Consider the following 24726-nt stretch of genomic DNA (forward strand, 5'->3'; position numbering starts at 1 on the left):
CCAGCGCGCACCGCCCAGGAGTGACGCTGGCCGGAGCCCGGGCCGGCTTCGGCGGCTCCCCGCGTTTCTCTGCGCCGGCCCGCTGTCACCCGGCCGCGAGCCGCGCCGCTGGGAGCCCCGCGCTGGCGTGGCGCGGCCAGCCGGCCAGCAGTGGGGGCTGCGCGGCCGGGGGGACCGGCGGCTGGTTTGCGGCCGGGAACTTGGTGACCCGCGGTCCGGGGCGCGCCGTCCCGCGTCGCTGCCCGGGCAGCGCCGGAAGAGCCAGACGCCGTGCCGATGGGTGCAGAGGAGGTAGGCAGAGGCCCTCTGTGCCACTGTCATTACTGCCCTCAGCCCAGCAAAGCTGCGGGGCTTGCGCTGGGGCAGGGCTGGCTTAGAGAAGGTGGATTTCCTGAGGAAATCTCAGAGCCCGCCTGTGCGCACCGCAGCATTCGGGAGCCCCCGCGCCTCGGCTGCTCTTTAATCTCAAAAACTTCTCTTATTAACCAGGCTAAACTCCCCGAAACCAGCTCTTTTCTTTCAAAAAGTAGGCACGTAAATACAGACTTTCCTTTTTTTCGCTTGGTTTTGAGACCCCAGCTATGAGTGTGGATCTGACTCTCCCTCATGGGAGTCGTGGCTGGGGAGCTGCTGAAGTGGAGAAAAGTTACCCTGGACGAATTTAGGAGCAGGAGGGGGAGGTGGTTATGGGGACAGCAAGACCCAGGAGCAAAGAGGCGTCAAAATAAAGTCTTGGGCTGGTTAAAGGGAAGTTGGCGTCTGGGCAAGGAGGCCTAAAGCTGTTGTTCCCACAGAATTTTCTTTTGGTGGCAGGCGACATGCTGGGCTTTGTTGCTCTCGCTAACTGGGCTCCTGTGTGCTCTTCCAGAGGTGCAGTAAGATTACTCAGTTCAATTAGGCCTAGGGATTTACTCCCTTTTTTGATCTACAGAGATGGGAAGTATGTCTTTCCTTCACAGTAGTTAATTCATTTCTTGCTGTTTTCGTTCCTCTGGTGTAAAAACATACATAGGAGTTACGCACACACACCTTTTCTGTTTTGGGAATTCCACACCCAAACTGTCACCATCTAGTGGAGGCTAGTAGAGACATGTGCTTGGCACTGACTTCTGAGTTCTCTGGGTTTTGTGTTTTTAGCTAGAAGCATATTCAACCAGAAATTAAAATTTTCCTGGAGTTGGGGGAGGTATGTCTACATCTCAGGAAAGAAGGTATTTAAGCAGCAATAATATGGAAAGGTTCTTGAGGACTTACTGAGTACCAACCTTTGTGCTAAGGGCTTTACTTTTTTGAACTCATTTAATAACAGACTTTTGATGTAGATATTATTATCCCCATTCTTCTAGTTGAGACCCAAACCAAACAAGTTAAATAACTCGCCCATGTCACATAGGTATCTCATGGTGGAGCCCACAGTCTGAACTACTAGATTATACTGCTAGTTTCTGGTTTGTTTACCTTTTGGTAAAATTGAACCTGGAGTCTTTCTAAAACCTTCTGAAAGCACTGCTGCTTCAGGCTGTTTCTCAGATCATGAGCATTCTAAACTCTTTCTCCTGGGTACACACTTACGGTATGTTTGCATAAGATTCATTTGTTCATTCTTTCATTCAGTACTCCCAAGTAGTTATGTGATACCGAATGTATGCCAGGCACTGTGCTAGGTATTGCAGGTACTGCATTGAATAAGTCAGAATCCAGCTCTCATGGACTCACAGCCTTTAAGTCAATTTGTTTTGGTTTATGTTGTTAGCTTTCATTGCTAGCCATTTGCTGCTGAAGGAACTTCTGCCCAGTGAGTTAAACAGAGGACAGTATTGGTATGAGTCCTGATAGATAGGACTTCCTGTCTACAGAGTAATTTTTTGGATACTGTAGTAGAAATGGCATATGAAACAAATCCTCACTTACACCTAGATAGAGACAGGTGCCAGGGTGCTCAGTGTTTAAACCGTGAGAGCAAACCCACTGTCAAATGGGCAAGTTTGACTTCTTTCCCTGAAGCCTGCCTTCTGAAAGCCCAGAATTTGGTGAGATAGAAGAGAAAGAAGGGTAGAATGAGGTGTTACAGATACAGGCTGGAAGATAAAGAGACCTCAGCACTTTGTCTGTTTTCCTGGCCAGTCTCTGAGGTGTGGTGATTGAACTTGTGTTCTTTTTTATTTTTTATTTTTTTGAGATGGAGTCTCGCTCTGTCACCCAGGCTGGAGTGCAGTGGCACGATCTTGGCTCACTGCAACCTTCACCTCCCGGGTTCAAACGATTCTCTGCCTCAGCCTCCTGAGCAGCTGGGACTACAGATGCGTGTCATCACGCCTGGCTAATTTTTGTATTTTTAGTAGAGACTTGGTTTTACCATGTTGGCTAGGCTGGTCTCGAACGCCTGACCTCAGGTGATCTGCCCGTCTTGGCCTCCCAAAGTGTTGGGATTACAGGCATGAGCCACCGTGCCCGGCCTGAACTTGTGTTCTTATGTAATGTTGCATCTCTCAGTAGGGGATATCCTCCTTTGCTCTTTTGGTGGGGCAGCAATTCCTGCGGCAGCCTTCCCTCTACATACACACACACACCCCTTCCAAAAGGTAATAATTCACCCGGTTTCTTTAAAGTTAGAACTTCTTTCAAGTTTATTGCTACTAAGCATTGTTTCACTCCCTCCACACTTGTCCATTTCCCACATAAGAACTTGGCTTTTGCTTCAAATATTTTCTTCTGCCCTTTTTTCATATCCTTAGCTCTTCTGACAACCAAGTTACTACTGGTATCATTTGTAGGCTGGGAGAAATACAGCATCTTTAAAAAAAAATAGCGAGGTACATACTCTTCCTCATTTCAGTACCAAACAAGTGAACTGTGGAGAATGAAGCAGAACCACTTGCCAGCAGAGAGGGAAGGCCAGAGGGCACACGTGGTTGTCTTTCCCCTCTAGTTCCCCATTTATTAAGAGATAATTCACACTTGCAGGCCTGAATGTCAGCAGATCCATTGGGCCCAGGTTGTGTAATTGCCATACATGAAGTGAGTTATTAAGCTCCTGAAATGACATGCTATCTCCTAGTTGAAGCTGACAAGCAGGATTTATTTTCCCTCTTCTTTCTGTCTGGACACTATGGAAGTCTTGTTAGAGGGTGTTCGCTCAAGCAGTGGGAGAAAGATCAGAAGGAGCCAATAGAGGAAGGAGCCCCATGTCTTGTCTTCTTTTCAACTTTGAGAGCAAACATTGCTTTGTTGCAGACTTGAATGTTGAGGATTAGGACATTTGGTTAAATGTAAGCTTTGGGACAAATGCAAAACTAGGGGAAATAGAGACTCTTTCCCCAGGTTTCTCACGAGCTCCATAGTACTCAGGAACCTTTGGGTGGACTGTCCTTGCGGGTCAAGATCTGTTCACTCCACCCCTGGCTTGGATTCAAGGCAACAGCCATTGTGTGTCCCTTGGATGAGTATAAGTTTGTGTTTCTGTGTAAGAACCTTTCACCTTAAAAAGTACAAGTTCTGGGGAAAGGTGCCTCTTACAAGGCTTAGGTTTTCGCAGCAGAGCCTGTTAGGCACCTGTGTTCTTCTTGGGCTGATGTGTCTGCGATGGTGTCCTTTTTCTTCCCTTTTTAGTTTTTTTTGGCCTGGAAACCAGCAGGGTGCCTCCATTTGCTCTCTCATCCTCTGGTTCTTACTTGAGTGTGGAAGTCGCTCCACTGGTGGACCTTGCAGTGGCACTGAGCTGGGTCACTTCAGCCGTGAAAGGCCAACTGTACTACTGTCAAGGCTTGGGACAGTTAAGCGTCTGTGAAGGTACTGGATACAGCGACAGCAGGAAGTGCAGCAGTGAGAACTGAAACTAATTTCACAGACTGTGGTGTTGCCTGTGATGTAGTCTCCCTCCCTGGCTCTTGTATCTCAAAAAAGGAAAATAGCCACCCTTGAAACATCTGAAGGCTGCGTGCCAAGAATTCACACAGTACTCCTGAAACAGGATATTACTGAAGCATTTTTCTCAAACAGAAACAGATGTAGTTCCCTGTTACTGTCGCCAGTGTTAGTAGATCCTTAAAATTACCTGACAGCAGTGTGCCCTTAAATGTACTCCCCGCTCCTACACACATACACAAGTGTTTTATTTTATTTTATTTTTTGGCAAAGCCTCCTTGCTTGATTTGAGGGAAGTGAGCCTGGGATTCCTGATGACAGTAATAGATTCTCAGTGGGTTTGCAGACGGCAGAGGTGGTGACTGACAATTCTTTCTTACTCAGAAGAGGATCTTCTCTGGTGAAAAGTGATTCAGGATTCTGCAGTTGGAGATTGGATACAAAACCTCAGAGAAGGGACACAAATAGAGATCTTTCTCAGCCTCCCCTTTCTTGCTACCCTTTGTAGAGGAGAGGGAATGTCTCATATTTCTAAGTCCAACCTACTGCCAGCAGTGACTTGCCTTCACCCACAGAAATTTAAGATTAGAGTGTGGAATTGCCCTTTATGTAAACTGTCCTTGCTGAAATTTTCTTTGACTAGACTAGGCTTCAGCTTCTGACAAAGACAGTGAAATGAAACTGGCTTCTGGGAATGGCATAAGAGCCTGTTTATCCAATTCTTCCTTTAGATTGTTCTCAGTTGAGCTCAGCAAACTAAGTGGACGGAGGCTTGTAAAAGGTAACTGCAAAATGGGTACAAGGTGATTTTGCTTAATTTGCATTTTAAATTATAGCAGTCTATGCAAACTGTTTGAAGGAAGACTGAGAGATGTTTTTTGGTGGGGAGGCACAAGATTACAGATAGCTTGGAAAATAAAAGGGAAAAAAAATCAGCATGATTCTACCACCCTAACATAATGTGTATTCTGTTTTTTCCATCTTCAGATGGTAGTACCTGTACGTTCAGCTTTGTATTTTTTTCACTTAGCTTTTTTTTTTAACAGGTCATAAAATTCACCCATTTAAAGTACAATTCAGTGGTTTTTAGTATATTTACAGAGTTGTACATCTATCACCATAATCTAATTTTGCAACATTTTCATCACCCCAAAAAGTCACTCCCTATTTCTCTACAATCCCACCTAGCCCTAGGCAACCACTCATCTTTCTCTCTATATAGGTTTGCCTATTTGGACATTTCATATAGATGGAATCATATGATATGTGGTCTTTAATAACTGGCTTCTTTCACTTAGCATAATGTTTTTGAGGCTTATTCATGTTTTACCATGTATCAGTACTTCATTCCATTTTATTGCTGAATGCTATTCTGTTGTATTGATATACCACATTTTGTTTATCCATTCATCAGCTGATGGACAGTTGGGTTTCTGTTTTTTGGTTATGAATAATATTGCAGTATTGCTAAGAACGTGTGTATAAGTTTTTCTGTGGGTATATGTTTTCATTTCTCAAGGAGATATCTTTAAAGCTGCATCCATCCATATCTCTGCTTTGCGGTTAACATTCTCCTAGGTTATGCAGTTTGAGGAAGAACAGTGTTTTAGTAAACTCTTGATCCTACTGTGGTGTTGCGGATATTGCCCTGAATCAAGAAAAGGTGCCACCAAAAAAAAATCCAAAACCCAAAAACAAAAAGAGAGGATCCTGTTTTTAAGTTTGAACTCTCCAGTAGCATTGTTTCCAAATATTTGGTGCAGAACTTTAACCATTGGTGAGAGTTGACAGACGCGATAGTGCCTAAATTCAGTGCACATGTACTGCTGCTTTAAACAAATAAAGAGGATTTTCAATGCGAAGCCTCAGCTCTAAATCTCATCTTTGTGTTTTATAGAGAGGACTTTACCATGAACCCCCAAAGCCTTCCTTATCAAATGTGATTTGTAGTTCTCAGAAGCTTTTCCTTTTCTTGTGAAAAATTCCATGCCAGGGTTCTGTGCACCTGCTCAAAGGCTTCTGCTAGGCTGGGGAGTGGAATGCTTATTGAACAGAGAGCCAGCCAGCAAGGTAGGGAGGAGGGAGAGGGTCTGTGAGTGCCCTGAAAATGTAGATCTGAGAAAGAGTGCTCTTTAGAGCAGCCCCCACAGGGCTTTTCCAGGTGGACCTCAGGTGTAACCCGAGGTTAAAAACAGATCATGCCAGACACAAAAAGGAGCAGATGGTGCTGCTTGGACTGTCATTTCCTCTATAGGATGTGTCCCTGTGTGGTTTTACATCATGCCAACCATATTAATGAAATAATGCAACAGAATGTCTCCTTTTGCCCTTGTTCCAATTGGAACCACAGGTTGAGTTTCCCTAACCTGAAATATGAAGTGCTCCAAAATCTTAAACTTTTTGAGCACCCACATGATGGAGAATTCCACACCTGACCTCATGTTTTAGGTCACAGTCAAAACTACCTTCAGTCTATGTGTATTAGGTGTAAATGAAACATAAATGGATTTTGTGTTTAGACCAGGGTCCCATCCCTGAGATACCTGATTATGTATATACAAATATTCGAAAATCTAAAACATTTGTGATCCCAAGCATTTCTGATAAAGGACACTCAGCCTGTACTAGCACTTGTGACCAACAGCTAGTCTTGCTTTCAACAGCTAGTCTTGCTTTCCCTGATCCTAGATCCCTACTAAAAGCTCTTGAAAGTGTGCATATGCAGGCTACCTAATGATTTAACGGAGGATCAAGATGGTTACACTGCAGAGAAACAGGAGGGATAGGGCATATGCCCTTTGTCCAGCAAGACAGACAAAAACTAGGAACTTGAATTCTCTTCTCTGGATTCCTGTATCTGGAGCCAAGGCCAAGGATCAGTTCTAGAAAGTTCCCTCCTGTGTGTGTGTGTGTAAATGTGTGTGAATGCAGCCATAACTTCCCTGCCAAAATTCATTGCCAAAAATTTTGTGATTTGAAGCAGGCCTTACCTGTTAATGCAAATTTGATTCTCAAATCCTAAGAGTTTCCAAAGGTTGAGTGAAGTGAGACGAGACTCTTAGTTGAAGATCCAGATGCTTCACTGTTGCTATCTAGATGCTACCAAAACTCCCAGCACAACAAAGTATATGAAGAGAGGCTCTAGGTTCATGAAATGTTAGAGTTGGAAAAATGGGCCTTTGGGGTTCTTCTTATTCTACCTCCTCATTTTAAAGAAATGCAAGTGGGAAATGGATGCTCAGAGCTGACTTGCCTGAGAGGTGAAAGGGCTAGTGGAGAAGCCAGGGCCCCTGATTCCTAGTCTAGTGCTTTTCCCTCCTGGTGTGATCACCTCTTTGTTTCTCCCCCTCTTCTGGGCCTGGTCCAGGAATGGGGGTTGGGAGTCCAGCAGGGTGTCGTGGTTCATATTTTTGGGAACAAATTCAAGTTACTTCTGTGATTGTAGTTTTGAGTCTAATAGTGAAATTACAAAGGCAATGAGTCATTAAGTCCAATTCTTCTGAAAGAAAACTGTTCTTAAAATGGGTGCAGAGCCCTCAGGGCTGCTCTGCCTATGGAGTAGCCATTCTTTATTCCTTTACTTTCTTAATAAACTTGCTTTCACTTTAAAAAATCGGTGTAGTTGTGTTTAGGCTGTGCCTGCTTAACTTTTAAATCTCTGTGCTGTGTATCTTTGCCATTCAAAAACGCCACCTGGCCTGGTACGGTGGCTCACACCTGTAATCCCAGCACTTTGGGAGGCTGAGGTGGGACAATTGCTCAAGACCAGTTCAAGACTAGCCTGGGCAGCATAGTGAGAGTCCACATCTCTACAGAAAAAAAAAAAAAAATTAAAAATTAGCTGGGCATGGTGACACACACCTGTAGTCCCAGCTACTTGGGAGGCTGAAGTTGGGGGATCACTTGAGCTTGGGAAGTCAAGACTGCAATGAGCTATGATGGTGCCACTGTACTCCAGCCTGGGTGACACAGTTGAGACCCTGTCTCAAAACAAACAAACAAACAAAAAAAAAACCACCTGACCCCAGGCCAATGGGATGTGTTCTCTGTCTGGGAGAACTGATCCCACACCTACACCCCATCAACCGACCAAACCCTTCAGAGCTGTGTCTCGACTTCCTTGGGCTTATTGTATGTGGAATCAGCTACCCACCTAAATGCAGCGTGAACACACATCTATAACTGTATGTCTCTAACCAGGCACAAAGGAAGCAAGTCATATATACTGGCTTTCCCCATCCCAGAAAGCCAGTGAACAGAGTCTTGTGTTTAGTGGGTGCTGCTGTTTCAGTTGGCATGCTTGAGGCATTGCTAGAAAAGTAACCAATGATATGTTATCTGGTCCACCCCTTTATCAATCCTCCATCTGCCTCCAGGTAGAAACTCTGCCATGGGAAGACCGTCTACCTCCTTGTTTCTGTCCTGTGGGAATTTTGCTTGTTACACAGCAGAATAGCAAGAAAAACAGGCTCTGAGTTTCATAAGAATTCATCGATCCATCTTTCCTTTACATGTACCCTCAAGTCATAATAATTTGTGAGCCGATAATCTGGTTAGGCTATGATGTCAGACTGGTGGGAGGCTGGTAGGTGGTTGCTGCAGAAACCAAAGGGAAGTAAGTCTAGTTGTCTGGCAAATAATTAGTGGATGTCTGTTCTAGGCAGTAGGTATACAGTTGTGAACAAAGAACAAAATGGACATAGTACTTGCTGGCATGGAGTTAGCATACTGCGGGAATACTCACGAGGTTTTTAATTTGAGAGTAGTGTTGGAGGAATTTTTTGTGTACGGTAGACTTTCAGCTTGATTGTTTGGGATTTGTCAGTTACTTCTGTGCTCCAAACCACAGTCATCCTGGAAGGGAAGAACTTGAAAAGTATCGTTAGAGAGTTTCCCCTAGTCCCCCCGTTAAATAAATGAATTGTCTTTCTCTGCAGTGAGCTAGGTCTAAGAGTTTGGTGTGCTTTGAGGATTCCTGTTTCTTGCTTTATTTAATCAACTAGTTTTTAATCTGGGAATGTTTTCAGACCCTGACATATCCTATTTTTAATTAAAAGAAAAAAGGAGATGTGGGTTTAACTATGAGAAACTGGGAGAAGGGGAATAAGAGGATCAGTGGCATGAATTCCTTAGGGAATCTTTTGTCTTCCATCTTGACCCTCAAGCCTCAATTTTAGATAGAAATGTTGATTTGTGAGATCTTTTTCCTGATATATTTGTGGCTTTACAACCTGCTGGGGGCAGTAAAGGACCTAGTTCCCAGTAAACGTATGCCCTCCCCCTATATTTTACCTCTTTGGGTGGCCATCTCTGTGTAGGCCCTGGTTCCAGGCTGACATTGGAAGTTCCCTGAGGTTGGTGACTGATCCACTTCCTTGTACCCCCTCCTGGATTAATTGGATGATTAATAAATGATTGACCAGGTGTAGGGGATTAAAATAACAAGTATAGGAGGGCAGGGTGACTTTGAGGTTATCAGCCTTGATGATAAGGAATGAAAGAGTGGTATTATTGATGAAATTCTAAAAATGGAGTCATTTGTAGGGAGGCCTGGTTTGAGTGAAAAACAAATATAAACAGGGTGTTAAAAAGCTGTTAACATTCACCAAGTTTACCCTGTCTGGTGGCAGGAAAAGAAGTCAGCTCAGGAACCATGGCAGTGGGAGGTGAAGGAGAGAGAGGGTATTGGAGGTTGTCCAGAATGTTTTAGCAAGGCCAATCAGAAACAAACTATAGGGCCCCCTTATTATGGGGCTGAAGACCAGAAAGTCATCCCTGCTAATTTTTAGGTAGCAGATCTTTGTTTCTAGAATTCTGTTCTTTTAAAAGCCTTGGGAGGCATCATTCATTCCTGAAAGTCAACTTACACATTTGCCTCTGTAGTTTGGAGAGAAATAAATTTAGTATCCAGTGTGTCAGGTTGCAGGCAAGGAAGTAGTTAACACTTTTTTCTTTGTTCTCCACAATTGAACTGTTTTTGGGGGGCAGTTCTACTGCTTCTGGAATTACATAATTGTGTGGGTCATCTCCTTTGAAGGTCTGTCCATGCTTTTTTTAAAGCACATCATTGAAAGAAGGGTGCTCTGTACAAATGCTGACATGCTTTTCTCTTGGGTTATACGTGAGCAATGGTAGAATGAACAGACTTCAGGGTTTTGGTGTTGGTATAGCTTTCTGTGAATAGTGAAGGTATTAGGAGGCTAATGTTAAGGCAGCAGGTGAGGTGGTTTTCAGGCAACACATCTGAACTCATTAATTGATCAAGTATTTATCAGATGCTCTTTCCTATATACTAATTATCTCCCCAAAGGAATTCTTTGCAGCACAAAAGTTTAACACTTAATTATACATTTTGAGTTGTTCTCCAGTGTTTTTTTGGCTTTTTTGTTTGTTTGTTTTTTGAAACAGGGTCTTGTTCTGTCGCCCAGGCTAGAGTGTAGTGGTACCATCGCGGCTCGCTGCAGCCTTGACCTTACGGGCTTATGCGATCCTCCCACCTCAGCCTCCTGAATAGCTGGGACTACAGGCATGTGTCACCATGCCCGGCCAATTTTTTTGGATTTTTTTGCAGAGACGGGGTTTTGCCATGTTGCCCAGGCCGGTCTTGAGCTCCTGGACTCAAGTGATCCGCCTGCCTCAGCCTCCCAAAGTGCCGGGATTACAGGCATGCGCTACCACCCCGGCCCAGTGTTTTGGTTAGTCTCTTCTCCTCATAGATTTCAACCGCCTTGAGGATGGTTTACGTTTCTCTGTGTTTACTGTGCAGACTGGACATCCATATTGATAGCAGTAAAGATTTCTTCATTTTACAAACTGCTTTTTGTTTTTTTGAGATGGAGTCTCACTCTGTTGCGCAGGCTGGAGTGCAGTGGTGCGATCTCGGCTCACCGCAACCTCTGCCTCCCAGGTTCGAGTGATTCTCCTGCCTCAGCCTCCCGAGTAGCTGGGATTACAGGCGCCCACCACCACGCCTGGCTAATTTTTGTATTTTTAGTAGAGATGAAGTTTCACTATGTTGGTCAGGCTGGTCTTGAACTCCTGACCACAAGTGATCTGCCCACCTTGGCCTCACAAAGTGTTGGGATTGCAGGCGTGAGCCACAGCGCCCGGCCAAACTGCTTTCATGTAAGACATCGCATACTGTCAGGAAGATTGTACTCCCATTTTACAAATGGGAAAGATAAGACCTTTGGCAACCAGTATGCATATGGCAGCAACTGTACTTGTATGTAGTAGTGATGTTAAGTCAGCTGGGGTTCAAATGCTAAATCAGACACCAGTATGATAGCACATGTTGAGAGGTGGGAAACCTCCTAGGATTGCAGACTTGATTAACTTGCCAAGGAACAGCAAACAGCAACATGATAGCAACAGCCCCTTTTTGGTTCCTCCATCCCCATCTCGTTACAGGTACCCTAAAGTCAGCATGTATTTGTGTACTAATGGAACAAAAATACGAACATGTGCATACAGTCATGTGCAGTGTAATAACATTTTGCTGCATATATGATGGTGGTTCCATAAGATTATAATGGAACTGAAAAATTTCTGTCATCTAGTGACATTGTAGCCATGGTAAGGTCATAGCACAATGCATTACTCACCTGTTTGTGATGATGCTGTTACAAATAAAGCTACAGCATGGCCAGTTGTATTAGAGTCTAGCACATACAATTATGTATAGTACATAATACTTGATGATAATAACAGTGTTTCTGGTTTATATATTTACTATACCATGTTTTTTGTCATCAATATAGACTGTACTCCTTCTACTTAGGAAAAAACTCCCCAAAAAAACAGTTAACTGTAAAACAGCCTCAGGCAGATCCTTCAGCAGGTTTTCCAGGAGGCATTGTTACAGGAAATAACAGTTCTGTTCCTGCCTTTGAAGACTACTAGTGAAATAAGATGCTGAGATGGAAGATAGTGATATAGATGATCCTTACCCTGTGTAGGCCTAGGCTAATGTGTGTGTTTGTGTCTTAGTTTTTTAACAAAAAAAGATTTTTTAAAATAGAAAATAGCTTATAGATAAGGATATAAAGAAAGAAAATATTTTGTCACAGCTGTATGTCTTAACCTAGGTGTTATTACAAATGAGTCAAAAAGTTTAAAATAATTAAAAAGTTTATAAAGTAAAAAAGTCACAGTAAGCTAAGGTTAATTTATAGAAGAAAAAATTTAAAAAAATGTGTAGCCTAAGTGTACAGTGTTTATAAAGTCTACAGTAATGTACAGTAATGTCCTAGGCCTTCACACTCCGTTCACTCACTTACCCAGGGCAATTTGCAGTCCTGCAAGCCCCATTCGTGGTAAGTGCCCTATACAGATGTACCATTTTTTATCTTTTATACCATATTGTATTTTTTCTATGTTTAAGTATGTTTAGATACACAATTACCATCATGTTAGAGTTGCCTACAGTATTCAGTAACATATCTGCTGTACAGGTTTGTAGCCTAGGCTATGCCATGTAGCTGAGGTGTATAGTAGGCTATGCCATTTAGGTTTATGTAAGTACACTCTGTGATGTCCACACAACAACATTGCCTAATGACACATTTCTCAGAAAGTATCCATGGAATCAGAGTGACCCTGCTTCAGTCTCAGTTCTGCCATGTATCAGCCATATGACCTTGAGCAAATTTAACCTCTTTGATACTTAGTTGTTTTTTTTTTTTTTTTGAGAGGGGGTTTCGGTCTTGTTGCCCAGGCTGGAGTGCCATGGCCTGATCTCGGCTCACCGCAACCTCTGCCTCCCAGGTTCAAGCGATTCTCCTACCTCAGCCTCCCAAGTAGCTGGGCTTACAGGCATGTGGCACCATATCTGGCTAATTTTTTTGTATTTTTAGTAGAGACGGAGTTTCTCCATGTTGGTCAGGCTGGTCTCAAACTCCCGACCTCAGGTGATCCACCTGCCTTGGCCTCCCAAAGTGCTGGAATTACAGGCGTGAGCCACCGTGCCTGGCCGATACTTAGTTTTATCATTTGTAGGATAGAAATGATGTTAACACTACCCATCTATAGAAGGGTGGCTACCAAAATTTTGATTATTGCCTGGTGTGGGGAATTCTGGATGTGAATGGTAAAGGATAAAGGGAACTTTAACTTCTTAAACTTGCTTTTTGTTTCATTTGAATTTTTTGCTATTGGCATGTATAACTTGAATAATTTATTAAAATTACATTTAAAAGTACTCCCTTGTAGAATTTTATGAAAATCAAATGAAATGGGATATTTAAAAAGATAGGTATGTGTCTGACAACTAAAAGATACTTAAATGGCAGTTTGGGGAAGTATTAATTAGTGGCTGACCCTTTTGTAGTGTTAAATGTTCTGTCTGACTGTGTGGCTTTAGGTAGGTCTCTTAACTTTGTTAAGCTCCAGCTTCTTTAACTGAAATTGGGAGTTAAGAGTAGTGTGTATTCCATGGGGGGTTTTGAGGATTAAATGATTCTAGATGGTTAAGCAGTTAACTCAGTATCTGGCACATAGTTAAGTACCCAGTAAATATTAACTGTTATCAGCTTTTATCCTCACTATGCTTGAAGAGAGGAGGCAGTGAGTGTAACTTTACCTACTTTAAAGTTACAGAAAATGAGGCACAGGGTAGTGGGTGACTTGTCCTAAGGCTAGATGTTGGGTTAGCAGCAGAAACGGGGCTGACGCCTATATGGTCTCCTTCATGTTTCAGTGCAGCCCTGTCAGAGTGGGTGGCAGCAAACCACGGAGGCTTCTCGGATGTGCAGACAGGAAGCACTGGCCAGGACTGCGGATGTGAAGCTCAGCAGAACATGGCCGGTCTGGACAGAGGGGGTTAGCAAGGGTCAATGTGGGGCTGAGTGAGTGAGAGAAGCCAGCTTAGAACCACATCCTTTTTCCACCTTCCAGGGCAGATGGACCACATCCAGAGTGATCAAAAGGAGAGGCTTGTTTCCTCTCTCCGCCTCCTGGTCTTGTACGTGGCACACTCTTTACCACTCCCCTCGTGGGCTCAGTTCTCTGAACTCTGTCACATCCAGAAAATTCAGGTCTGGCCTTCTCTGTGAAACCATCCCTGCTGCTGGAGTCCGCACTGACAGCCACACCACCCGCGTCTGCTCATCCTCTCCGGCTTTCAACCTGGATGGCCTGTGTGAGGACGGCTTTGCTTCTCTAAGGAAGGCCTCTCTCCCTATACCACTTTAGTGCTCCCCATGGTGTTCCACCTGCTCCCAGAACAATCTGCCTGTTTGTGGGACTGAATGGTTGAGTTGAAGCCAGTCTTGGTGGGAAATAGGTTTTGAACTTCTCTGTGGGCTCCTCTTCTGTATATTTGCATTTTGAGAGGGGGGAAAAAAGCCCTGAGTGATTTCTGCCTAGTACGGTTTCCAGAGAATGCGAGATTCTCCTCCTCAAACTCAGTCCTGGGGCCAGAGCTGATTAAGCCCCTGGCTTCCCACCTTCCCACCTTGGGTTTTTACAGTATACTTCTTATCCTTGCCCTTTCTGTTCTCTGCTTATCAGACCTTCCCACATGTGCCCTGCTCTCTTCCTGCTGCACAGGGGTCATGAAATACTTACCAATTAGTGAAAAATACAGACAATGCAGTGTCAAATTTTACCAATCTCAGTTTGCACAGTGGACTGGAAGATGGCATGTGCCATCTTCTTGCAGGACTTGATCGTTTTTGTGTTTGCATGTGTTTCAAATATTTCCTTTTCCAAATTTGCATTTAATGGTGGCTGGCAAACCCCCATAGTTCACTTTTCATTTTTCGTTGTAGATATTCTTTGAATATCTCCTTGCTATGGGTATTGGGCTTACATTTAATAATTCCCCATCAGGATCTGAAAAGTATGAGGGTGCCTACCTATGAAGCACCCATTTTTTTCATGCTTAATACCAACTAAGTCACCAGACTTTTTTTTTCTTTTTTTTTTGAGATAGGGTCTTGTTCTGTTGCCCAAATTGGAGTGCAGTGGCTTGATCGTAGCTCACTATAGCTTCGAACTCCTGGACTTAAGTGCTTATCTTCCCAGCTCAGCCTCCTAAGCAGCTCGGATTACAGGCACGCATCACTATACCTGGCTAATTTAAAAAAAAACGTGTTTTTTTTTTTTTGTCTTGCTGTGTTCCCCAGGTTGGTTTTGAAGCCCTGGCCTCAAGTGATCCTCCTGCTTTGGCCTCCCAAAGTGCTGGGATTACAGGCATGAGCCACTGCAACTGGCCTGTCCCACTTCTTTAGAGGACTCTGCTCTGACTCCCACTAGCTTGGCAACAGGTGGATCCTAGAGGATGTTAAAGACCTCATGGAAGGGACCCTCTTAACTAATTGCAAAATAAGAATGTTCATTGGAAAAGAAACCCTCCCACCACCATGGTGGAAGTCCCTCTAAAACACAAGTTGTTCAGGACTTTTATTATGTTGCTCTAGTATTTATCTGGTTTTTGAAGATAGTCTTGCTTAAATTCTGATTTCAAGAGTGATGACTAAAAGTTTTGGAGGAGGTGTTTAGAAAAGGATGAAGCTCTGGGTTTATTTCAGGGCTAATCATGAATTTGCAGGAGCAGCTTCAGGACACCAGGGAGAGGCATGGCACACTGCCTTGGAGCTGTCCTTAGGATGCTGCTACCTTTTAGGGACATACTGTAGGCAATCCTTGGTCTATGTAAAGTTGTGCCTGGGCCTTATCAGAAATTAAACAGATGTTATTTATTTATTTATTTTTTCTTTTTGAGACAGAGTCTCACTCTGTTCCCCAGGCTGGAGTGCAGTGGCAGGATCTTGGCTCGCCACAAGCTCCATGCCATTCTCCTGCCACAGCCTCCTGAGTAGCTGAGATTACTGGCGCCCACCCCCACGCCTGGCTAATTTTTTGTATTTTTAGTAGAGATGGGGTTTCACCGTGTTAGCCAGGATGGTCTCGATCTCCTGACCTCATGATCCGCCTGCCTTGGCCTCCCAAAGTGCTGGGATTACAGGCGTGAGCCACCGTGCCCGGCCCAGATGGTATTTCTAGTAAAAGTGGCAGATGTTCTTGCTGTCAGAATTAATTTTAATCTTTTTACATGTAAATGTGGGATTATGGGACTCTTTTTTGGGGGGTCTTAGTCTCATATGGAAGTGCTGCTCTTACTTTACAGAGATTTTATCTATCCCTTGCTCTTACCCAAAGTGACTTTTTTTTTTTTTTTTGAGATGGAGTCTCGCTCTGTCACCCAGTCTGGAGGGCAGTGGCGCGATCTTGACTCACTGCAGTCTTTGTCTCCTGGGTTCAAGCGATTCTTCTGCCTCAGCTCCTACGTAGCTGGGATTACAGGCACCTGCCACCACGCCCAGGTAATTTTTGGATTTTTAGTAGAGACGGGGTTTCACCACGTTGGCCAGGCTGGTCTGGAACTCCTGACCTCAGGTGATCCGCCCACCTCTGCCTCCCAAAGTGCTGGGATTACAGACATGAGCCACTGCGCTCGGCCCCAAAGTGACTCTGAACTCTGTTTTCCCATCCCCTCTGATCACTTTCTCTCACCACATGGGTCATTTGTGGTGGCAAAGTACAAAGTGACCAGCCTTCTCTCTCATAGAATTTGAAGGTTGCTGATGGGGCTATGTTACTAATGGGGCTGTGTGCTTGCTACAGAGATACTGCTGGTGATGAAAGTGTATGACATTTCTGTTATTCCTTTGGGTTAAGACATCTGTATTTAGCAGGTATTATACCTAGAAGGAGTGTCTATATCAGAGTATCCCAGAAAAGAAAGAAGAAAAATCCCCTGGGGAGTGGGAAAAGGCAGAAAGTATTGAATGTGTGCCCTGTGCCAGGCAGTGTGCTCAGTGCTTTAACTCGGTAGGCTAATCTTCACTGGATAAATCAGGAAACCAAGCTCTGAAACATTTCAGTACTGTTAATTACTGTATTGGAACTAGAACCAAGGTTGGAGTGATTCTAAAGCCTGTGGTGGGTTTTTTTTTGAGACAGGGTATCACTCTGTTGTCCAGGCTGGAGTGCAGTGGGGCTATGTAGGCTCACTGCAGCCTCCGCCTCCCCACCTCAGCCCCCAACCCCAGTAGCTGGGACTACAGGCACATACCACCACACCCAGCTAATTTTTGTATTTTTTGAAGAGATGGGGTTTTGCCATGTTACCCAGGCTGGTCTTGAACTCCTGGGCTCAAGTGATCTGCCAGCCTTGGCCTCCCAAAGTGCTGGGATTACAAGCATGAGCCACTGAGCTCGGTTCTGCCTATGGTTATTTTATGGCAGGTAAAGAATATGTGGATTAGAAAGTTGGGTGGGGGATGAGGTGGTGAGGGAGGCAGAGAACAAATGCCTGGAGAGAGGAGGGTAGGGCCAGGTGGGAGTTGCAGTGGAGGGGCACTTGGGAGTGAATGGTCCTGGTGAGGGTGTGGAAAGGAGGGGTTGGTTAGCAAAAACAAGCTGAAGTGGAAGAGAGGTTGGGGGTCCCTTGGAGGGGGTGTAATGTTGGATGATGGCATTTCTTCCCTGAGGGGCGAGGGATGGACCAGAGGAGCCTGGAGGACCAGATAACCTCTGTATTTAGGTAGATGGCCGTTGGGCCCCCACAGGAAGCCTTTTAATCCCTGGTATTTATAGACTGGCCTGTACTCTACTGAAAGGCAGCTCCCATATCAGTCAGCAAAGGCAATATTATCTGCCTTTGAAACACCACCTCCATGGATTACCATTTGGCCCAATGGGAGGGTCTGGATAATGCCCATTATATTATCCTAATTCCCTGCTACCTCAGAGGTTGTTCAGGGGCACTTCTGCTGTTTCCCTCTGAGTGACCTCTGGCTGCCACTCTCTTGCAGATGCTCCTTTTCCTCTCAGGGATGAGTCGGAGCTGGGACTGGGAAAGGCAGCCCTCTTGTTTCTGTTCAAGTTGGCCAGGAATGCCCAGGAATGATGATTCTGTTTTGCCAGCTTCTTGCCGTGAGGCTGGGGTTGCTGTGTTTACAGCACAACCAACCCTAAAGTCAGTGCAATTCACCGTGGATTTATTGAGCACCTGCTAGTATGTGCGTGTGTTGGGGGTGGTATATGAAAATGATGGAGGCAGGTCTCTGCCTTAAATGAGGGAGGGTGGGCAAACAGCTCCCACGGTCGGCGGTTGAACCAGTTCCTATTCTTTCTCGTAGGAAGTGTCCATAAACATTGTCTTGTCTCATTTGCATGGTTGTTGAGAGGTTTGAATGTAGTGGTAATGAATTGAGAGTGCTTCTAAAGGTATTAAGCTCTCAATTTATGTAAAACTTTCTTCAGTATTACTAGGCAGGCTGATAATAAAAGCTAACATATATTGAATGCTTTCTATTTGCCAGGCACTGCCCTAAGTGCTTTCTATATATTAGCTTATTTAATCTTTATAGCAACTTTGAAGTAGATTGCTTGTGTACCCACTTAAAAGAGGATTAAAAAAACTTGCCGAGGATGGCACAGCAGGTAAGTAGCAGAGCCAGGCAGTCTGAACGTTTGGCCAAACACTGGCCACTGTAAAGATCTTGTGGAAGTCAGGGAGTAGAGGTGGTCTCTCTCCCCCAAGTGAAGGCAGCAGCCAGGACCTACCGTCAGAGACCAGCAAGGAGCAGAGAAAGGTCAGGCTGGTGCCTCAGAAAGCATCAGCATTTCTGCACAACTTAATTAAATTACTGAAACCTTTTCTGAGCTTGGAGCCATCTTTCTTGGAGAGTAATACAATTGAAACAGATAATTTAAGCCAAGGAGGAAGGACAGAATTGGTGAGCTCACATATGTAGATGGACATGTAATGACGTCTGACTAAAACACAGAGGAAAAACCTTAAAGTGAATCATGTTTATTCAATTTCCAAACAAGTGCAAAGACCCAGGCAGCGTGCTTCATGTTTGGACTCTTGAAGAACACACATGGAAAAAAAAAAGAAAAAAACCTCTTCCCCTCTCAACCCTTTTCTAAGTTTTTATTAAGAATATATTAATTTGAGCATTAATATGCAATGTATCCATCTTTGTCAGTTATTTTCCAGAAAAATCTGGCTCATTTTTTGAGGCAACTTGTAGCCAAGTTGTTTCAGTTGTGGAGAATTGGGGTCAAGCGTACATGCTGATCATGGAAAAAGCAATCTTAAATGCACGCCTGTAAAGAGGACTCTGAGAGTTCATGTTTCTGAATTCTTGTTTTACTCCACTCCATTCTGTCAACAACTTTCTTAACATGAGGTGCCTGTGACTTAAAGTGATTATCTGTTTCCTTAGCAATTCAGGGGACTTAACCATCATCTAGTGACCTGTGTCCCCAAAGCTTGCTGTGGCTTCAGAGGTCTCCTAGAATGCCCCAAGGCAGTGTCACTCAAAGTATGCTTTAGCATCACCTGGGCCACCTTAGACTTTCAAAATCAGCCCTCACATGTGCATGTTCAGCTGGCTTTCTGCTGCTTGCTCAAGCCAAGTCCAAGTCCCACCCCACCTCAAGGGGGTGCATAGCTGCAAGCAGCAGGGGAACAATCTTCAGACCTTCCCATCTCTTTTTATAATGATGCCTCCTAGTCCATAGTATATCTAGGATAATTTTAACATTTAAAATGAATTATGTTATATAACATGGAATAAATTTCAACTCTACCAAGATTGCATGCTTTTGGGTCAGACTGTTTAGTTTGATATCTTGGTCTCATCACTTTCTATCTGTGTAAGCTTGGATAGGTTATTTAGCCCTTCTGCTTCTGTTTTTTGTTTTGTTTTGTTTTGCCTAAAATGGATATAACAGTACCTACCTTTTAAGGTTGTTGCAAGGATTAAATAAGATATTAGATGTAAAATGCTTACATCTGTGCGCAGTGACTAAGCACTCAAATGCCAGTTAATAATAATTATTCTGTGATTATCCTGAGGTTTCATGTTTCTGGAGTAGGATTATGACCACAACATTTACAGAATGAAGTCCTGCAGGATGACAAAACATCCCTGTCCCCATTGACACAGCCCCAAGTCACGGGCTTGCAAAAGAATGTTTGCCATCCCTAGGAAGCCTAGCACAGGGCGCTGGGAAATGCTTGCAAAAGCAGATATTCTCAGGTCACATCCTTTTAGTTTTCTGAGGCCCCTGTGTTTAAAGGTACAGCATGACTGTTCTAGGGTGGTCAGAATCTGTCACAGGTGGGAGGGAAGTACTTGTTTAGAATATGGCAGAGAATCCACCAAGGTGTTAATACCAACAACAGTTTCTTCTTCATTCTGGGCTTTTTCCTCCCCTTATGCTTGTTTAATGGTTAGGAAAGAGGGCTAAATTGTACTTTTCCTTTGTAAAGGTGCACATCTCAAATTTGTTTCCCCTAGTAGCTTGTTTTTTAAAAAGTTTTAAGACATGACAAATTATACTTCTTTTTGGAAGAAAGATTAGGAAATACAGGTTAATGGCAACCCTTCCAGAGAGCACCACTGTTCACCCTGCTATTGCCCTGCTGCTTCTCTCCCTGGTCTAGGATGTCAGGGACGGCAGAGTGGCGGGGTGGAGGGGTCAGGCTTCAGAGGGAGGAGCTGCATTTCTGGGAGCCAGGCTGGCCCTCCTGTTGCTCTCAGGGCTGACACTTCTCTGTCTCATCCCTCCTCCCTCAGTAAATGCAGCTGGAGAGGGTTGCCTAGAAGGGGAAAACTCATCGTGTAAGGAGAACACTTCCCTCGTGGCTTTTAAAATGTAATGCTTCCTTTCCCTTTTCTCTTCTTCCCAGAGTAAGAGCTGCCAGTAAAACTTCAGTGCAGGACTGTTGAGACGTATTTGTCATGATGTGATGGACAAAAGAATTGTCAGCTCCTCCTTTCTGTATCATCTCATTGATCCCCCTTTACCCCCTTGCAAATGAGAATTACAGGAAATCACAACTAGCATTAAAAAAAAAAAAAAAGCAAAACACTGGGCAGATGGGAAGGATGAAATGTGTAACCCCTGTTCCCAGAAACAGGCAGAATGGCTGAGATGACTGACCCTAGCATTTGGTGTTCACTGAGCCAAAGCATTGCCTGAAGATAATGACACCGTCTGGAAATCAAAACCTGAGTCTTCCTGCTCTCATCCAAAACTCCCCTCTTTTGAGCTTCTCCAATCTAGTCAGTGACCCGCCCTCCCAGTTCTTTCTTTCACAGGTTCCTATCTCCACCACCCTAACCAGACCTTGTCATCCGCTGGCCTTCCAGGCTGTTTCAGTCTCTCTTGCCAGGTTCACCCTGCTAGAACACGGTTCTCCTCTCCGGTGAGACTAGGTAAGAGAAAAAAGCCCTATGTGTATGAGGTAGCATTCCTATCCCTTCCTATGGTAGAGGTGTTCCTTCAGGATATTCTTGGTCCTCAAATATAGGAGGCCTTTAGGAAATGATTGTTGAACTGGATTAGGTCAGGTTTCCTGCTCAAGAATATTTGTTGACTTCCCACTACTTACTGATCCAAGGCAGAATTTCTCTGCCTGTTTTTCATTGCTGTGCAAACTGGCCTTACCTTAAATATTCAGTTGAATACTCAATACTTTGTGGAATAGCCAGAGTCTGCTATGTGACAGATGCTAAGAAAACCAGCAAGAACTGTCCCTTGCCCTGACAGATTTCAGAATGGAGTTTATTTTCTGTTCTTCCCTGATCCTTGGCGTCTCTCCCCGACCTTACCCTGCCACCCCCTATCTAGCATGTTTGCTTCGGCATTCCTGCCCCAGAAGGAATGTTCCCTCTTTACACCCTCATACTTATTCAGCCCTCAAAGCTTTCAGGTCAGATCTCCTTTCTTTCCTTTTTAAGGCGCTCTTTGATTATCTTGGTTCAGATTAATTTCTTTTTTTCCTATTTTTTCATTATTTTGTTCATAACTCACAAATAGCTGCAGCTTATTCTTCCTTATATTCTAATCACTCATATCTCACTGGTTAGCATTTTATTGCACCCATGTAGAATACTGAAATAGACATGCTTGCCTTATTGTGTGTTTTGATTGTTTGCTGTTTGGGTTTGCAGCCTCCTCAACTCCACTGAAATTCTTGGTAGGCTGGGGATTGTGCCTTCTTTGCATTTTAAAGCTGTATATAGAAGATTGTCAGGAAATGATGATACATGGAATAAACAAATGTGAACCATTGGAGGTGAAAGGCGACCTGATAGTACTTTGGGAGTGCAGTTCCCAGTAGGATTTTGGGTGGCCTGGAGCACAGCAGCAGCTGGAGGCTGGGGACCATCCAGTTTTAGGACTCTGGTGACCAAGACCTGAGAGAAAGTGGAAAGGTCAAGAAGGGTCAGACTTGTCTCCCAAGAGTTTATATTATCATGGGATTCTCTTGAAACTCTGGTTCATGTGGAAAATGTGCTTATCCTAGAAGTTGACTAGGGTTCTTGGGGAATGATGGTGAGGCCAGATGCCTCTGTTTGATCCAGGTTCTCTGCATGGTGAATCACCCCAGAAGGAGGGTGTGAAAGGTGCCTGGCCACAGGGAAGCTTATAGCTTCAGGGAATGAACTCTTAGGAGCAATGGTAAGCAGACCTGTCAGATTGAGGATTTGATTTATTTGTATTATTGGCATTTGTATTGATTTTTCTGGGGAGTTTGGGGATTTGAATGTATTTTGCAAATACAAACATTTTCTTTGTCATGTCACTGATGTGGTTTATAGGCTTATGTTGCATTTTTTCTTTGAATAGTAGAATCTTGCATGAAATTAAAAGCAGTATCCTCCACTTCTGACTTGGTAGGGCTTTAAGCATCGTGCTAACTTTTCCCCTCCATCTCCCTTTCATTTCTTAGATCCACCTAGGACTGTGAAATAGGTTGGTAACATCTGTGGGCTAGGACGGTTTCAGCCAGCTAAATTCCCTGTTACACAGTTTAGATTTATGAGGCACATCTAAATTTACTGGAATTCTAGGTAGGAAGTGTGGTTGCAAAGGCAAAACTCTTTGTGATTGTAGCTTGTATGAAAATAGAAGCAGCTTGAATTTTTTTCTCACAAACTTTATCCAAAACATGTCTTTACATCTTTTATTTTTGGTAAATGGATTTTGGGGTGGCATCCCCACTACTGTTGGGATGAAGGGATATAACAAGCTAGAGGGTGATTTCACAGAATGCTGAGCCTTTGAAAAATGCTGTTGCTTTTGAAAAGTAATAAATATAGAAGCCAGGCCACCTTTTTCAGATTTATACCCTCTTCCCATTCTATTCTCAGCTAGTAAATACTATGGCCTCAGTTTGCCTAAAAAGATAATGGCTTAAGTTTATTTAAATGTCAGCAGTAGTTTGGTAATGAATTAAGTCCTTTGATGATGATGATGACGACGATGAAGATGATGATAATGTTGATGATGATGGAGGACACTCAGTAGCAGTGGACTGAGTTGTGGACTAGTTCTTTCTAAGGCTCCCAGGAAGAAAATTGCTAACTCACTTAATATGTGAAGGCCTTAGTGTCAGGTAGAGGAGGAAGCAGCTGTGGAGTGTAAAGAAATCATCTGCCCAAAGGTACACTTTAGAGAAAGACTTTGGATGAAGTTGTGTGTTTTCTTTTTGGAATAGGGTGTATTGCTTCTTTTGAGAAGGCCTTTTACAATAGTACAATAGTTCCTCTGGAACTCATAGCAGGATTCTTTTTCCACCCTCTTCTATATTTACAGCTGCTTTTCCCCTAGGGGAGCATTCATCTGTTTTAAAAAGCAGGGAGAGAAAACAAGTTCTCTCAAACAGTGAGGTTTGGAAATCAGAACTGTACTTACATGCCTTTCAGGAGGACATATTCTAAAGAGTTGTTTTTTGGGTGGAAGAGAAGGAAGTCATCTCCTCTGCCCCCACTCCACCCAAGGCACACCACACACACACACACACACACACACATACATTTTCACCTCCACCCAGAGGTTCCTTGTGGCAGATGTGAAGGAGTTTAGAACACAGGGTTCCCATTATAACCCCTTTGTTGTACGAGACCAAACATGGCTTTTCAGCCCCAGAGTAAATCTTTTTCTGGCAGGCCACTTTCTTGGCCTTTATATCCATGTCTAGGGCCCTGGGCTGGCATTGGCCCTGAAGGCCAGGGCCAGCCTTTGGGGATTGCACTTGAGCATGTGGTCAGGGACAGCATCTGAGGGCATTTTGGACAGGAAAGATTTCTGATTATTAGGCTGTTTTCATCACACCTATGCTTCAGGGTCATAGAACTGAGGATTGCCAGGGACTGAGATGAATTTAGTAAGTTGGTTTAACCCCAGTGCCTCTTATTCTCTTTCTGCACAGTTTTTAGTCAGCGAGTGGGTGTTGACGTGCATCTTTGTTTTACTATGAGAAGAGGAGGAATTGTGCCTTAGCAGTTGAATAACTGTGCCTTCTATTTAGATTCTGTAGAGGGTTACACTCAAAGCTAATGAGTGCTTTCTTCCACTCTGCACACACTCTTGCTGCCTGGAGTGGGCGGCAGGCTATAGAACCACAATAGAGCAAGTACTGTTGCTGTTGAAGGCATAGACGGAGGTGACAGTAAGGGCAGCTAGGCCCTGAAATTCCAGTGGCTCAGACCCCTGGCTGATGGCTTACCTCCTGAGGTGAGACCAAGAGGAAGGCCTTCAGCTTCCCTGAAATGAGTGCTTCTCACTGTTAAGGTAGTGTGACCAGCCAGGGGTGGGGACCGGCTTCCTGGGGAAGAGGGTGGGAGAGCCTTAATTAAGCCTGCCTGGTTTGGCAGTACCTCAGACTCGCCTCCTGTTTCTGTGTTGGCTGATAATTTCCTTCAGCCCTTAGAACAACTCTTCATTTCCAGGGGGAACCCATTGTTGCCAATATACACTCACAGAGCCTATCTCCGGTACTGCCATGTGTGCTTTCTGCCTCCTTTCCAGAAGAGGCAGGTAGCCACT

The 24726-nt window shown here is 44.1% G+C and overlaps 1 protein-coding gene across 4 annotated transcripts in view; it reads left to right on the forward strand.

Moving 5' to 3' along the window:
- SUSD6 (sushi domain containing 6) overlaps positions 1-24726 on the forward strand; it is a 103652-nt gene that overhangs the window by 451 nt on the left and 78475 nt on the right. Inside the window, exon 1 of one of the 4 annotated variants that reach the window (XM_009428024.5) lies at positions 193-291. The exons of the other annotated variants lie outside the window; for them this stretch is intronic. The gene's annotated coding sequence lies outside the window, so the exon portion shown is untranslated. Of the gene's footprint in view, positions 1-192; positions 292-24726 lie in introns of those variants that run through there. 4 annotated transcript variants of the gene reach the window in all.

The sequence above is a fragment of the Pan troglodytes genome, chromosome 15 (genome assembly GCF_028858775.2).
Source record: "Pan troglodytes isolate AG18354 chromosome 15, NHGRI_mPanTro3-v2.0_pri, whole genome shotgun sequence".
In the NCBI taxonomy this organism is placed as follows: domain Eukaryota; kingdom Metazoa; phylum Chordata; class Mammalia; order Primates; family Hominidae; genus Pan; species Pan troglodytes.